The sequence below is a fragment of the Myodes glareolus genome, chromosome 9 (genome assembly GCF_982192425.1).
Source record: "Myodes glareolus chromosome 9, mMyoGla1.1, whole genome shotgun sequence".
NCBI classification, from domain to species: Eukaryota; Metazoa; Chordata; class Mammalia; order Rodentia; family Cricetidae; genus Myodes; species Myodes glareolus.
Window position 1 is genome coordinate 16,185,653 of NC_142034.1, and position 12,889 is coordinate 16,198,541.

Genomic DNA, 12,889 nt, shown 5'->3' on the forward strand with positions numbered 1-12,889 from the left:
AGATAGTATCTCAGTAATTGTTCAGACTGGCCTTCATCTTATTCTGTAGTCCTGCAGGCCTTGAACTTTTCATTTTGCTGTCTCAGCCTCCTGATTAGTTAGAGTTAGAGGTAAAATCAGGCCAAGCCCTCCCCTTTCTCTTTTGAGACAGGGTTTCTCTGTAGCTTTGGAGCCTGTCCAAGAACTAGCTCTTGTAGACCAGGCTGGCCTCAAACTCACAAAGATCCGCCCTCTGCTTCCCCAGTGCTGGGATTAAAGGCATGTGCCACCACCGCCCGGCTAGACTAAGCGCGCTCGCGCTCTCTCTCTCTCTCTTTCTCTCTCTCTCTCTCTCTCTCTCTCTCTCTCTCTCTCTCTCTCTCTCTCTCTGTCTCTCTGTGCATGCTTTCATCCATATGTGTGGACCAGATACTGACATCAAGATATCTTCCTCAGTCGTTTCTCCACCTTCTGAACCTAAAATTTACTAATTAGGCAGTACTAGGTAACTGGCCCACAAGCCCCTGAAATCCATCTGTTTCTGTAGGCACCCCTCCCCCCTCTACTCCAGTGCTGAGGTTATAAGCAATTAATGCTAGGCTCAGTTTTTTCATGGATACTAGAGATCCAACTCAGGTCCTCATGCTTACTTAGTACTTTATCTTCAGAGTCATTTCCCAACCCTGTATTTTAATTTTTTTAAGTGTGTGTGGTATGTTTGGGGGCGTGGGAAAGGTGCATGTGTAGGTGTGTATGAATGTGTGTGGAGGCCAGAGATTGATACTGGATGTCTTCCTCAATGGGTCTTCACCTTATTTACTCAGGCAGGAACTCTTGATGAACCCGGTACTTGCAAGTTTAGCTACCCAGCTTGCCCTGTGAAGTCTGTTTCTGCCTTACAAGCACTGAGACTTCACGAAGGAGAATTTTTATATGGGTACTAATGATATAATGATATTCTAGTCCTTACACTTACATGGCAAGTGCTTTATCCAGTCAATCATCTCCCTAGATTTTCCTTTTTAATATGAAGGATTTTGGGGAGAAGAGAGACATACTGGGTACAAAATCCTGGACCTTGTGTTTGTTAGATAAGTATCCTGCCACTGTACTAAACCCCTAACCCCATGTGAAATGTCTTAAAATATTTTTCAACACAAAGATACTTTTCTGTATAACCCATGCGCTCACCTGTAGTGTGATTTCTTTTTTTTTAAAATTTTTTTATGATTTATTTATCTTTTATTCTATGTGCATTGGTGTGAAGGTGTCAGATCCCCTGGAACTGGATTTTCAGACAGTTGTGAGCTGCCATGTGGGTGCTGGGAATTGAACCCAGGTCCTCTGGAAGAGCAGTCAATGCTCTTAACTGCTGAGCCATTTCTCCAGCCCCCTGTAGTGTGATTTCTAATCAGTATTAATAATAAAAACCTGAAGTCAGATACTGAGGTGGGTGAAAACTGAAAGATCAGAGAAGCAGAGCAGCCAGCTGCTAGTTCTTACTTCTACATCTACAAAATCCTCAGACTAAGTAGGGTATCCTGTCTCTCTACAAGTCCTGAGACTGAATTCTTCAGATGAATGTGGTGAGCTCCTGTCTCCTCCCACTTCATAATCCTCTCTACCCAGCCATATCCCTTCTTGTCTTCACTTCCCTAGTGTTAGGATTAAAGGCATATGACTCCCAAGTACTGGGATTAAAGGTGTGAGCCACCACCGACTGGCTCTGTTTCTCTTTTAGACTGGATCAGTCTGTGTAGCCCAAGGTGGCCTTGAATTCCTCCTGCCTCTGTCTCCCAAGTGCTGGGATTAAAGGTGTGTACCACCGTTGCCTGACTTCTATGTCTAACTAGTGACTAGCTCCACACTCTGATCCTCAGCCAAGCTTTATTTGTTAGATCACAAACAAAATATCAACACTCACCCTTTAGCATTAATAAATGCCAACTCATGTACAACTGTTTTCATTTTGTATGCAACTGACTTCCCTCCCTGGTGGGACACACTTCAAAATGCAGTGTCTCATAATTGGACATATCGCTTGCCAGCAAGTCCCTACCCATAACAGCAGAGATCTGGGCTCTAATGCATATTCTTATCCACTTAGTTGGTATCTATGAAAACATAGTTAACAATTGTGAAAGCATATGAATAAAATGCTTCTTTTTGACTGTCACTGTTTAACTTGTCCTTAGTTGTCTTTGGGTGTCTGTGGTTTGATGTCATCTCCCTCCCACCCCCACTGCATCTGTTAAGTTGTGGCATCCCAAAAGACATTTAGGTATGTGATCTTTCAGTTCCTTCATGATTGATGGTGACACCTATCCTATCCTGAATTACTTTTGCTGAGGAGAAGCTCAATAAGAGTACAGAATTTTGGCTGCTACAGGATTGAGCCATTTTCTTGATTGCTTGGATATTTCCTCATGATTGTCGTCCCTGTCCAACATGACACTGCAGTATGCACTATTTCCCATGAAGACAGCTTGTCCTGTCCTTTCCCAGCTGTGGTAGTAAGAGTTAGAACACAGGGACCTTTTGATTAGACGTTTATTTTAAAATTCTTTCCCCATGAAAGCTAGACTTTGTGGGGCATCTAAGACTTTCTATTTTACATTGTAACCTGACAACTTTAAGGAGCATAAGGCTTAGAGTAACCATACACCTTTCCTCTGGGGAGAAATATTTTCCTAACTAGGTTGCTTGAATGTCAGACATTTAGTTTTGACTTGGAAGCATGAATGACTTTATTTCTTCCAACATTTTATATCAGAAAACAGTATTAGAACATTAAGTTCATTCCTGAGGAAATAGCTGTTGTTTCTTGCATTCAGAGCATACCCTTCTTGTATCATTGCTGTCTTGTCTGTAGGATTAAGATCTCCATGTTACCTTTCATTCATTTCTTTCTCATACCTTATTTAGTCAGGATTCTATTTTGCTGGTCTCTCGTCCATCTTACAATAGCCTAGGCCTGTCTTAATTGAGCTGTTGCATCCTTCTCCCTACTTTTGTGATTTCTTCTCCTTTCTCCTTTGTTTGTACTCTGATGCCTGCCTGCCCACGTATCTCATTGCCATAGGACTGCATCACACTTCTCTTCATCTCAACTTCCCATTTTGGTCCTGGTGCTTACATTACCCCGTTTTGAAGTTTTCTGTACTTGGTTTATGGTGGCCTTGCTAGCAGTCCTCCTTGTGTTATTTTACACCACCCTGACCAGGCCTGTGTAAGTAGTGGTTTCTTCCTCATGTTTACTTGTCACCTCCATGCTCTGAGCTTGCTTCCTCTATTAAGGTATGGTGTGTGCGTGTGTGTTGAATAGTTCAGCCCATACCTAGGAGATCCTATGACGTGGTAATACATGCTCTAGAAGTTTTTGTATATACCACAACATACTCACTGTGTGTGTCTGTCCTTCCCCTAAAGCAGGTAGCAGAACTAAGCTGATAGTAGATGCCCAATATTTGTTTTTGAGATGCATGTGATAAATCTCAACAGATAATTACTAGTAGTTGGATTTCTGTTCTTCTCAGAGAGAAAGAAAAAGAAAGAGGGCAAAGAAAGGAGGAAGGGAGGCAAAAGTGTGCATGGTGGGCACACATACATTTGGAACTTCATATCTGGTCACTGTTCTTCTTAAATGCCTTTTGAAAGGACCAGTCAAGAACATTTCAAATCACTTAGAGTGATGCACTTGGAAGTGTTACCAAATTCCATAGCATCTTGATTGTCCTGGAGAAGTCTCTACTCAAGAAAGGAAGCTGGTTCCATTGGTTCTGTGTGGAGCCTCATAGAGGTTAAAAGGTGTAGGACAGTACAATCTGTGCTTTCCCTGTGTGTATCTAGATACCCTGGAGGAGTAGAGTGTTCCAGAAATACTGGTGCTCATCTTGGGTAGGGAAGAGAATGATCTCTCAAGGCTCTTTGAGCAGTAGTTAGGTGAGCAATGTGTTCTCAAAGGTTCTGTAATCAAAGGGTTCTTCCTACATGGAAGAAGTCTGCCTAGATTCACCTCCAGAGAAAGTTGTCTATTCTCAGTTACACTTTGAAACAGTTAATTACATTGGTTGGCTTCATCAAAGCCCTTCTCTATTTGGCGAACTTGTGTGCCCCTCTGCCCCATCCTCTACTACAACATACCAGTCTGACCAGCCGGTGCTAGGGAAGTCTGGCGTGGGGGTGTTTCTGGCATGCAGTTGCCCCGGTGAACCAGAGGACCAGACTTCCAGAGGTGTCTTACGGGTGAGAGTGGGAATAGAAGGCCTTTGTCTCCAGCTTGTTGGAAAGAGTTTTCTGAAGTAGCTTCTTATTTAGCCTTTTTTTCCATTTTGTTTTGTTTTTAGACTCTTCATTTTCGAAGTTATATACATATACAGAAATAAAGAGAACAACAGCAAGAAAGTCTTATGTAGCCAGTGCCAGCTACAATAATGATCAACACAACAATGATAATCTGTCCCTTTTCTACTTTTATTTCAAAGCAAAAGCCACATCATCTTATCCATAAATTTAAGTAACTTTTAACATGGTTGAATAAACAGTACTGTGCCTGGACAGCTGCTTTTAACTTGTACTATGTAGGTGTTTGTGTGGGATTATCTTTTTTATTAGGAAAAATTGGCTGCATTCTACCTGCAGTGTTGACTGTCCTAAATTACTGATAGCCGTTCATTCTGCAGACAACACTGCTCACTGTATATTAAGAGGGCAAAGGCCCACGCAGCAACCACTCAAAGGTTTGCTCTCTGGTCAGTCAGTAAGTATATGTGAATGTTTTCTATTTACTGTGTATATTTCACAGCAAGAAAAATAGGTAGACCCTGGCCCAAAGTACTTGGAATTCAGTACCATCCTTAAGTAGTTGATATCAAGGAAGCTACATGAAACAAAGTACTTGTCCCATGAGAAACACAGGAGAAATATCGCATGGACCAAGTGCATGCGGCTGATGGTGTGTTTATTTCCTGGAGAAGAGCTGTTTGGATGGAGGCTGAAGGGCAAATGAATTTAGATAGTGGAGGTGAGCAAATAAGGGCAGGCACAGACACCAGCATCAACGTCCAGGATGAGTCTGGGAAAAGTTACCAGTGCAAAAAATCACGGAGAAGTAGGCCTGTGGTTGACAAGTGTCAAACATCATGCTTGAAGGAGTTGATAGTTTTAATCTCAGAATATGCTACATTCATTTCAATGGTATTATATCTTTGTGAAGCCGAGTTTGTGGTAGTTGCTATAACAAAATTTACTATGTGAAAGTCTGTGTTAAATGGTAACGAGGGTGCCCACCTCCAGTTTATTATAAGGTTTGAGAATTCTATAGTACTCGACAGGTACACACATTCTATTAGTAAGTAATTATGATGAGGAATGAAACAATTTTCAGCTTTTGTGTATTTTTTTTAACCCCATGGCTAGTTACTAGACCCTAAATACTAAGTTGCTCAGACCTTATCTGCTCAAAAAGTGGAACTGTTAGAAATTTCTTTAGGGAAATTGCTGACATGAAGACTGCTATAAACCTGAAGGATGGGGAACTAACTTAAGCCACAGCAGTAGAAAGCATTTAGCATGTGGAGAAGAACCATTGGAGAATTTTAGGTAAGGAGAGACATGGATTGCCTTTCTCAAGCCCTCTTAGGTAGCAAGGTGGAATGTGGGTCTGAGAGGCAGAGATGAGAAGCTGGAATGTAGACCAGTGGGAAATGATGATTCTCTCAATCTCTCTCTCTCTCTCTCTCTCTCTCTCTCTCTCTCTCTCTCTCTCTCTCTCCTTCTTAAGACAGGGTTTCTCTGTGTAGCCCTGTCTTTCCTGGAATTCAGTCTGTAGACCAGGCTGGCCTCGAACTCAGAAATTTGCATGCCTCTGCCTCCCCATGCTGGCAATAAAGATGTGCGCCACCACTGCCTGGCGATTCTCTCAGTTTTAAAGTAATAAAATGAAAAGGAGGAGGAGGTAAGTTCCAAAACAATATTTAGTAAATAAACATTTATAAAACTTGGGATCTAATTGAATGGAAATAGTAAGAGAAAGTAATACTAAGGACAAGAATGTTTGCAGATTATGTGACTGGGTAGTGCCAGGGCACCAGTCCCTTTAAGATTATAGAGTGGGGGAGTAGGTGCTAGGGCCTGAGCAGCTGAAAATGGGGACATTGTCAGTGCCAGGTGGGAACCTACCAAGAAGGATTTGAGAGTACCTGTTAAGTTTGCTCACTGAAATGTTACTGTGGCAGTGTGATCTTGACTGGGGAAAGGGCTGGGAAAGTGTAGGTGAGAAAGGGAGTAGAGAACTTGAAGCAGTGCTTTCCTGTATGGCTCAGCATCAAATCACCTAGCATATGTTACCAGAGCAAATTCCTACCTCTCCAGACATTTATTTTCTAGGGGTTAGGCCTAGAAACCAGCCTTTAAAACTATACTATTGGATGTCTGCAGTTGTAAAATGCATCTACTTTGGAAAAGCTGTTTGAAAGTTTCTTGTCATATGTAAATAATATGACTCAGCCATTCCACCCCTTAAATAGCTTACCAGGGGAAAGAAAAAAAATAGTTCAAATAGAGATCCAGATTCTAGTGTTAGTAGTTTTATTCACAATAACCAAAACCAGGAAGCATCCCAAATGTCCAACAGATAGATAGGGAAACAAATAGAGGCACATCCTTAAGGCAGATGCTACTCATTCATTTTAGTTGATGATACAAAACAGGGATGAATTTCAAAAACATTGTACAATGAAAAAGAATCCCTTCACAAATAATCTCCATTTGTCAAATTTAAACAAAGGAATTTATCAGTGGTTGTCTGAGGAGTGGGGATGATTTGGGAATATTAATTCTAGAAGAGTGTAAGAGAGTGTTTGGGATAACAGAAATAGTCTATGTGTGAAGGTGGTGACATAGGTTATATGGATTTCAAGATTATTCAAACTATGTACTTTACTGCATTTAGGAAAGAAAGGAGATCATATGCAGAAGAGAGGGGGAGGAGTCAGAGACTTTAGAGGTAGAGAAGGAGCTGGAGATCCTTCGAGATAGGTAGGATGCTGCCTAGGGCTCCAAACAGGAGTGTGCAATATCTGCATATAAAGGATGGAGCTGACAAACTCAGTCATGGGTGAAAGGTAAGAAGTCTCAAGGATCTCCTACGGTCTCCTGCATTTTATCTCTGATATTGGAGGCAAGGAGTAGAGATTTGACATACCAGGGATAAGTGGAGACAGAGGCAAACCAGGAAGTATATAAATAAATATCCTAATGACATGGGACCCAGCAGCTCATATATGTGCATAATGTTTTTCCAAATGATTGCAGTGTTTTCTTTTTTCTTTTTGTTTTTTTGAGACATGATTTCTCTGTTTAATCCTGACTGTCCTGGAACTCATTTTGTAGATCAGGCTGACCTCGAACTCAGAGATTCACTTGCCTCTGCCTCTGCCTCTGCCCCTGAGTGCTGGGTGCAGCACCACAGCCAACTGATTACAGTGTTTTCAACATTATTATGTCCTTATGTTGTACAGTACCACATACAATGAAGTTATACAATGAAAATACAAAAAATTGAAAACTGAAAATATCTTTCTAGAAAAGGAAAAAAAAAGGCTTAAATCCTTGCTGAACATTTGACATTGGAGGATATAGAACATTTTTAACTTCAGTTTTTCAGAGTTGATCAATATTTTGCTTTGATGACTATCATCATTGAAAACTTACTTCATACAAATCTATAGTACAAATGACAGAAGTTTATTTAGGGTCATTTCAGAAATTGTTGGAAATTTTCTCCTAATTACAGAGCAAATTTAATGATCTTTTTAAAAATAAAACTGATGTCAGTGACTCAAACAGCAGGGCTTTTAAACATATATATATATATTTACTTTGAAATAAAATCAGACTATGTAGCCCTGACTGGCCTGGAACTTGCTGTGTAGTCCACATTGGCCTCAAACCCAAGAGAGCTAGCTGCCTGCCTCTCCTGAGTGCTAGGATTAAAAGTATGGGCCACCAAACCTAGTTCAAACATCAGGTTTTAAAGTCAAACATTTTAACACAATACAATCTAAAGATAATAGTAATTTGATACATTCTGAGGAGTGAGAGTAGAAAAATATTAAAAGTTTTGTTAGAAGTTTTTGTTGTTGTAATTAATAATTGAATAATTATGTTTCTTTTTGTTGTTGTTAGTGGGGTTTTGTTTTGTTTTTGTTTTTTGTTGATTTGTTTGTTAGTTTGAGACAGTCTCGAGTAACCCAGGCTGCCTTAGAACTTACTGTGCAGCTGGGGATGACCTTTGACATCCTAATTCTCTGGACTGTATACCTACCAAGTTTGGAGATTGTAGGTATGCACCGCTATAATTGACTTTAAATTATTGTCTTCCTATAAGAGCAGAAAACTTTGTACGTACAATAAAAATAATGTCGTTCATGACATAAGCCTAGGCATCTCTACTTTGAGTCACAATGTTTCAGGTAGTGATAATGACATAGTATGCCATGATGGCATTCAAGGTGCAAAGGATGCTTTGTATTCAGAGCCAAGACTGCAGTGAGGCTGCACATTATAGCATGGATGAGGGCTGCCAGAAATACCTTGGTGTTCAAAAAACTTCCACTCTCACCAAATTCTTCCCGACCCCCATATTCAATTATGCAGTCCCATGTGGGTTTAAGAAGTTGGACTTTGTTAACAACAGAAGGTACTCAATCCTAGCACTGGAACTTTCATTTGTTTATGTGTGTGTGTCTACTTTCTCTTTGTGTATGTGCTTCTTGTGCTTTTTCTTTTCTTTTCTTTTTAAAATGATGATTGTTTCTTTTTTTTCTTTTTAGATTTATTTATTTATTATGTATACAATATTCTGCCTCCATGTATGCCTGCACACTAGAAATGGGCACCTGATCTCATTACAGATGATTGTGAGCCACTATGTGGTTGCTGGGAGTTGAACTCAGGACTTTTGGAAGAGCAGTCAGTGCTCTTAACCACTGAGCACTTCTTGTGCTTTTTCTCTGTTTGGTTTGTTCTGTTCTTTTTTTTAAAATTGTTTTTTAAAGAGAGAAAGAGAGAAGTCATGGATTTAGATGGGTGGGAAGGTAGAGAGGATCTGGGAGGAGATGAGGGGGGGGAAACCGTAATCAGAATATATTGTATGAAAAAGTCTATTTTCAAAACAAACAAAAAAAGTCATGTAGGATACTCAAGATGCTAGTCTTGGGTGAAAGATGGAGGGAGTAATTTGGACAATGGAGGCTAAGGTGCTTGTAACACATAGAGGAAATGTCCAGTTGATTCTGAGAGAATAGCTCCAGGTAGGGACCTAGACTCTCCCCTGCCTTGTGATTAGGGCTGGTTATAAAGAGAGAGGAGAGGCTTGAGCAGGAACCTGGAAATACCCTTCCAAATGGAGCAGGGCAGCACTCACTTCTGTTGGAGACAGGAGCATTTACACTTCCACCCTGACAAGCTTGGACAAAGGAAAGTGTGGGCATCTGCTTTGCCAGTTTTGTCTCTGGTTAACAAGGATTAGATTAGCACAGTATGGTAGCAGTAAATGTCACCTGATCTGACCTGGGATGCTGGACACACTGGTGGAATTGAGTCCAGCAGCTGCTCCTTCCAGGGCAACAGTTAGCAGTTTGGTTTCTTCCCAGGGTACTCCTGGGAGAGACCAAACATTGTTTTCAGTGGTATTTCCCCCACGACTTTACCTGCTAACTTCACTTTTACCTTAAATTACACCCATTTTACACCCCCCCTTTTCCTTTCTGTAAGTAAAACAGCTCAGTGAGTTTGACATTTACCCTTATCTGGCTCCATATGGATAGATTGGCCTATTTTGCAGAAGTATTTGCTTACAGCCCTGTGGTTTGCTCAGGGTTTATTTTCATTGCCTGAAAACTTGTAAGCTAGAGTCTTGCCTGATACAATTCTCATTAGTAAGTCAAAAAATGTTTTCCCTGTTGATCTTTCATTACACATTTTCAAGTGATGCTTAATTTTATTTTTGTTGTTATCTTTAATCATTATTGGTGTAGAAAATTCCAAAAATGTGTACAGAAATAGTGAAAAGACTCCATGTTCCTGATTCCATCTCTAGCAAGTTGTCAGCAGTCTGCCACTTTTTGTTTAATTTGCCCTTTACTCAACTCTTTTCTGTACTATTTTCTTTTTTTTAAGATTTATTTATTTATAATGTATACAATGTTCTGCCTTCATGTGTCCCTGCAGGCCAGAAGTTGGCACCAGATCTTATTACAGGTGGTTGTGAAGTACCATGGGTGCTGGGAATTGAACTCAGAACCTCTGGAAAAGCAGTGTTCTTAATTGCTGAGCCATCTCTCCAGCCCCTCTGTACTATTTTCAAGCAAATCTTGGATTTTTCCCATACCAAACAAAGTCTCACTAGCCCAGGCTGACCTTGAACTTGGAATTCTCCTGCCTTAGGCTCCCAAGTGTTAGAATAACACCTGTGTACTGCCATTCCTGGTTACCAGTGATTCTTCCAAAAGTATTGTGGAAAAGGCCATTGTTATACCACAGAAGCTGAGCAGCTTCTGAGTTTTTAACCTGGTCTGTACCTTAGCAGAAGCTTATCCAGGTACCCTGTTATACTGAGTGGTGTTGGAGAATATTATTTTCAGGTGTGTTACTTTTATTTATGCTGCATTTGATTAACTGTAAACCTGTCATTCTTTGCCTGTTTAAAACACCCAAAGGTCCCAATAAAGAGGTGAACTGACAATAGTGAGGCAAAATCAAGGATAGGCAGGTCTAGCCGGCAGAGAGTATTAAAAAGAGAAAGAAGAGCAAGAGAACAAGGAGAGGAGGACATTAGGGGCCAGCCGTCCAGCTAGTCACGGAGTAAGGAGGAAAGGAAGGTATACAGAAATAGAGAAAGATAAAAAACCCAGAGACAAAAGGTAGTCAGGATAATTTAAGCTAAGAAAAGCTGACAAGAAATAAGCCAAGCTAAGGCCGGGCATTCATAACTAAGAATAAGCCTCTGTGTCTGATTTATTTGGGAGCTGGGTGGCAGGCCTCCCCAAAAAACAAAAGAGTAAAACATCACACAGTAGAGTGGATAAGGAGTGTGAAGGTAACCATATGGCCACAGCCCTAGAGTTTATCTCTTCCTAAGACTAGAAAGTAAGGATGGTTCTTTAATACTGATATTGTTGGCTCAGGTAACTTTCTGTTTCCCACTGACATCCTGTGTCTTATTTTATTTTATTTAACTTTTTTTATGTGCATTGGTGTGAAGGTGTCAGATCCCCTGGAACTGGAGTTACAGTTTTGAGTTGCTATGTGGGTGCTGGGAATCGAACTCGGGTCCTTTGGAAGAGCAGCCAGCGTTCTTACCTGCTGACCATCTCTCTAGGCCTTGACCCCTTGAATCTTATGATGCAGGGTGTACCTTCAGACTTGAGGCCTCAAAAGGTCAGAGGGTCAGTAGATAAGCCATAATATGCTAGAGAAATCTTCCTCTGGAGATGAGTCCATGAGACTGAGTGAACTATACAGCAAAGATCAGGCTGTGAACAGGAATTCAAATGCTTTAACATCCATGTTTTATTTTTATAATTGCTAGGTTTTAGCAGTGTCTCCTTCTTCTGTTTTATATGTGACACCATTAAATGACTGAAGTAAGCAAAAAAGACAAATGATTTTTATACTGCTGTGTTCTCTTTGGAATATGACATTCTTGTTTTTGCTGGCTGCATAGCTTTGGGGCTGAATTGGAGTTTCTGGACCCTAATTGCACCTTGCCTGGTTTGTTTCAGTTGAGTGAGTGTCGTGTGCCTTTATTTCCTGTCTCTTGCATCAGTCTGTTTGTGAGAGTGTACTGAGAAGTGATTAATGGGAAAGATAAACACGTGCTTATGGGCTGAAAGTTCACCCTGTTTCCTGCGGTGTCTTTGGTTTAGTGAATTGTTTGTTTGCTGCCTGCAGACCACATCTGGTGTATGTCTCTGTTGTGAGCATCGGCTGCTCTTAAAGCAGAGTCAACATATGATAAGACTCGAAAGACTTTACTTCACAGGAGAATCTCAAGTGACAAAAAGATCAGACAGCTGTCTGTCATTGTGTGCCTCTAGAGTCTAGAACTCTGCATACAAAATCTTGTTTGACCGTTTCCCTCCTTTTTGCCCTGGAGTGTACAACTTGATTGTAGCTGTGGGGATTTGCTGGCAGTACTGCCTCATTGAGCAGCATCTCTGCGTGTTCAAGGCCAGCCAGAGCTGCACAGTCAAACCCTGTCTCAAAACAAAATTAACAACAAAATTTTTTATAGGACTTTTTAAGAGGCCTTATTTTTCTGCAAAACAGATAATTTAACCATATCAAAGAATAGTTTCTTCATTTATAATGCTACTGTGAATATCTTTGTACAAATAGCTCTTCCTGTATTTTATACTATTTTAAGCTAAATTTTACGGAAATACAGTTAGTGGATCAAAGGGAATCAACACTTGAAGTCTATAGGATTGCCACAAGCTGCTATGGGGTGTTTACTATCCAGTTACCATCAGTTATGAATCCAAAATATGGCATTTCCTATTGGAAATATCTAGGTATCTGACAACAGACTATTAATTTCAGATTTTAGAAGTTCCTCTGGTGGGTGGACTGGAGAGATGGCTCAGGAGTTAAGAGCATTGGCTACTCTTCCCAAGGACCTGGCTTCAATACCCAACATACATATGGCGATCCACAACTATCTGTAACTCCACTGCCAGGGCTCCAATGCCCTCTTCTGGCCTTTGCAGGTACTTTTTATGCATGTGGCACAGAGACATACATGACGGCAAACCACTCATACATATAAAAAATAAACATTTTATTAATTAGACTTATTTATTATTTTATTTTGTATGTGAATGTTTTGCCTGTGTATGTATATGTA

At 40.5% G+C, this 12,889-nt stretch overlaps 1 protein-coding gene across 1 annotated transcript in view; it reads left to right on the forward strand.

Moving 5' to 3' along the window:
* Ern1 (endoplasmic reticulum to nucleus signaling 1) overlaps window positions 1-12,889 on the forward strand; it is a 98,369-nt gene that overhangs the window by 45,643 nt on the left and 39,837 nt on the right. The window lies entirely within an intron of this gene.